Here is a 4,509-nt window from a genome sequence, read left to right on the forward strand (position 1 = left end):
TCAGTAAGATTAGTACCCAATCTTATCCATTCTTTTTTGTATGTCTGGTAGAAATCAGCTGTAAATCTACCTGGTCCTGGGCTCTTATTTCTTGGGAGATTTTTTTTATTACTGATTTAACCTAACTATTCGTTATTGTTCTATTCAGGATTTCTATTTCTTCCTGGTTCAACCTTGAGAAGTTGTATGTCTCCAAGAATCTATTCATTTCCTCTTGGTTTTCAAGTTTGTGAGGGTAGAGATGTTCACAGAAGTTTCTGATGATCTTTTGTATTTCCGTCATATCGGTAGTAATGTTGCCTTTTTCATTTCTGATTGTGCTGATATGAATTTTCTCGCTTTTTTCTTGATTGATCTAGCTAGCAGTCTTTCAATATTCTTTACCTTTGTGAAGAATCAACTTTTCATTTCATTGATGCTTTTTTTTTTAGTCTCCCTTTCATTAAGTTTTCCTTTGATGTTTGTTATTTATTTACTTCTTCTACCTTTGGGTGTGATTTGTTTCTATTTTTCTAGTTCCTTGAGGTGTGACATTAGGTTGTTAATTTGTGATCTTTCTGTCTTTTCACGTAAGCATAAAACATTATAAACTTCTCTCTTTGCACGGCTTTGGCTGTATTCCAGAGGTATGTTGTGTCTCTATTTTCATTAGTTTCAATTTTTTTAATTTCCATATTAATTTTGTCGTTGACCCAGAGATCACTCAGGAGTAGGTTGTTTCATTTCCGTGTACTTACATTGTTTTGAGTTCCTCTTGGGATTGATTTCTAGTTTTATTCCACTATGCTCTGAGAAGATACTTGATATAATTTCAATTTATTTAAATTTATTGATTCTTGTTTTGTGGCCTGACATATGGTTTTTCTTGGAAAATGTTCCATGCACTAATGAGAAAAATGTATGTTCTGCAGTTGTTAAGTAGAATGTTCCATAAATGTCTGTTAGGTCCCTTTGGTATACACTACTATTTAAGTCCACTGTTTCTTTGTTGATTTTCTGTGTCAATGAGCTGTCTAGTGTTGCCAGTGGAATGTTAAAGGCCCCCAATATTTTTGTATTGCCGCCTATCTCTTTTGTTAGGTCTAGTAGAATTTGTTTTATCATTCTGGTTTTGAGTGCATATATAGTTAGAAATGTTATAATTTCTTGTTGAGTTGAATCCATTATCATTATTTAATGACTTGCTCTGTCTATTTTTCCTACTGTGGATTTAGTGTCTGTTTTAGTTTGTATGAGTCTAGCTACTCCTTCCCACTTCTGCTTTCTGTGTTACGTGGAATTTTTTTTCTACCCCTTTAGCTTCAGTCTATGAGTGTTTTACCAATTACGTAAGTTTTTTGTAAGCAGCATATCATTGGACCTTGATTTTTCATCCATTTCACCAATTTTTATCTTTTAAGTGGAGCATTTAATTCATTTACATTCCAGGTTAATGGTAATATGTGAAGTTTTCTTTCTGTTATACTTTTAACTGTTACCTAGTTGTTTTGTAGTCTCAATTGTGTACTTCTGTAACACCTGTGAGTATTATATTTATGTTTGTTTTTATGATGGCAAATACTGTTTGTTCATTTCCATATTTAAAATTCCCTTGAGCATTTCTTGTAGGGGTGGTCTAGAGTTGACAAATTTTCTTAGCATTTGCTTGTCTTGGAAAGATTTTATTTCTCCTTCATTTATGAAACTTAATTTGGCAGGGTACAGATTTTATGGTTGACAGTTTTTCTTTATGCAATCTGAAAATAGGACCTCAGTCTCTTCTGTTTTTAAAGTTTCTGCTGAGAAGTCTGCTGCTAATACTATGATATTTCCCTTATAGGTGATTAGAGGCTTTTCTTTTGCTGATTTTAGGATTTTCTTCTTCACACTGACTTTGGATAATCTGATGACTATATATCTCTGTGAAGTCCATTTTGCGAAGTATGTTTCTGGAGTTCTCTGAGCCTCTTACATCTGGATGTCTAAATTTCTAGTAAAATTGGGGAAATTTTCCTCAGTTTCCTAAATTATATTTTCCAATCTTTTTACTTCTTGTTATCCCTCAGAAATACCTATTACATATAGGTTTGGATGTTTTACATAATCCCCCACTTCATGAAGGCTTTGTCCTTTTCAAAAATTTTTTATTCTTGTCTGACTGGGTTAATTCAAAAACCTGCCTTCAAGCTCTGATATTCTTTCTTTCACTTGGTCTAGTCTATTGTTAAAACTTTTTATAGCATTTTGTAATTCCTTCAATGAATTTTTTATTTCCAGACATTCTATCAGGTTTTTTTATTTTAAATATCTATCTCTTTAGTAAATTTCTTATTCATATCTTGAATTGTTTTTCTGATTTCTTTGTATTTGTTTACAGCTTTCTCTAAGAGCTCATTGAGCTTCTTTAAACTCAATATTTTGACTTCTTTATCTGGTATTTCAAAGATTTCATTCTGATTAAGATCCGTTGTGGGAGAGCTAGTGTAATCTTTTAGGGATCCTGTAACCCTTTGGTTTTTCACCAGGGTTTCACAGAGCTTCTTCTAACCTGCATAAACTACCTCTTCTTTTGTTTTTGAATTCATTTGCATTGGACAGGATTTTTTCCCCTTCAGGATGTAACTATAATGTATGTTGTACATACTATAACGTATGTTGTATATATATTATAGTTACATCCTGAAGGGGGAAATATAGTCTTTTGGCTTTGGCTCTGCGTGCTTTCAGTGGCAATGACTCTATATGAGTTCCTTAGTTATAGGTAGTCTTTGTACTAGGCATGTGAGCAAGTTCACTGTCTCCTATGGTGCCAATATGGCAGAGGTCTCAGGAAGCCAGTACTGTGCACTTGTGTCGGCAGATTGTGTATTAGGTTGTGCAGTTCCATCTTCGGGCCAGCAGGTAGTACTTACTCACTGGTAAGAGCCAGCTGAAGCAGAAGCTGATAGGTAGGTGCTTGATCTTTGTTTCCAGAAAAGGTGCTCCATTGTCCCAGGCAACAGGCTGATCTAGGAATGCACGGTAGCCTTTGCTCCCTCAGCACCTAAGTGAGAGACAATGCTGTGTGGAGCTGGACTGCCAACCCCACCCTTGAATACCCCAATGGCACCAGGCACAAATAAGCCCTAACCAGTGGCAAGGGAAGCTCCTGGTGAAATGTGCTGAAGCCACCCCAATGAGGAGAGGGAGCTGCCCCAGCTCCATGGTCTGGGTAGGCAGAAACAGTCTTCTTCCCTGTCACATTCCTGTCCCAGCTCTCAGGACACTAAGATTGGAGAGACACCACTGCCTATCTCCAAGCTCCAATTTAGCCAACAGTCTTAAAAAAAAAAAAAAAGGTTGCCCCATGGCTCTCCCCTAAAATATCTCTGGTGCAGAACCTCCTCCCTCAGCCCTGTTCTATGCAACAGGAACACTGCCACTCTGTGTAGAGAACAGGGGGCACCTCACCTTTCCTGCAAGCCCCAGTCTGGTAGGCACACAGCCAGCAGGGATGCTGTAATTCCTAACAGCCATAGAATGGCTGTCCTCCATTCTGGAAGTTTATTCTAGTTATCCCTAGTAGCCCTAGAATGGCTGTCCTCCATTCTACCCCTAGAATGGCTGTCCTTCATTATAGCAAGGTTACACATGCTGTAACTTTCAGGAGGAGCAGCCACAGCTGTAGCCACAACAGTGGGTGGGGTAGGGAGATGAGTAGTCCCCTTCTCCACTCCTGTGCCTGAGCACTAAGGCTGCCTGGCTGCTGGGATAGAACCATACTCTTCCCCATAGGGCTGAACACAGCACCCACATCTCCTCTGGAAGCAGTGTAGTTACTCTCAGTCCACAAGTGGGAAGCTCTTGAGCAACAGAAAGCACACACTTCGGGCCCCTTTGTCCAAAGTGATTTGTTTTTCTAAGACCAGCCAAGCGAGCGCAAAAGAACCAGCAGGTAGGCAAGTGTAGGAGCAAAACTGCAAGTTTATTTTGGTCACCTAAGGTGTGGGGAAGAGGTCTGTCGGCCTCCGGCAAAGAAGGCCGGCAGAGTCCCCCGGTGGGGCTCTCGGACGGAGTTCCTGCTGTCCCGACATCCCGACAGGAGTGGGGCTGTGAGAGACTCAGGAAGGCCGTGTGGCTCACTGGCCGAGAGCGGCTTTTCTAGGAGTGGGAGGGCAATAGGCGGGGCACAGGCGTGTCGGGAGGCGTTCCGCAGGTGCGACCAGGTAAATCTTGGTCTCTTCGGATTGACGTCACCTGGTGCATGCCAATAGGCGGGGCACGGGATGTCGGGGGGCATTCCGTAGGTGCGACCAGGTAAATCTTGGTCTCTTCGGATTGACGTCACCTGGTGCATGCCAGGTTGATCTGCACCCTCCCTGGGCACTGGCTGCATTTTCGCGCGCACGGAAAAAGCTGGTGAAGAAGAACCCGGAAGTGCGCCATCCTGCCTCCATTCGTCCAAACACAAAGAGGTGTCCCCTTGGAGCACTGCACTCTCTTTTCCTTTAGGAGCAGCACTCCATGAGGGCTGGAACAAGAGGAATACTG

At 40.9% G+C, this 4,509-nt stretch overlaps 1 protein-coding gene across 2 annotated transcripts in view; it reads left to right on the forward strand.

The window, feature by feature from the left end:
• Positions 1-4,509, forward strand: part of IMPG1 (interphotoreceptor matrix proteoglycan 1) — a 152,139-nt gene that overhangs the window by 5,578 nt on the left and 142,052 nt on the right. The gene's annotated exons all lie outside the window — the stretch shown is intronic.

The sequence above is a fragment of the Colobus angolensis genome, unplaced genomic scaffold (assembly GCF_000951035.1).
Source record: "Colobus angolensis palliatus isolate OR3802 unplaced genomic scaffold, Cang.pa_1.0 Scaffold213, whole genome shotgun sequence".
Classification (NCBI taxonomy): Eukaryota; Metazoa; Chordata; class Mammalia; order Primates; family Cercopithecidae; genus Colobus; species Colobus angolensis.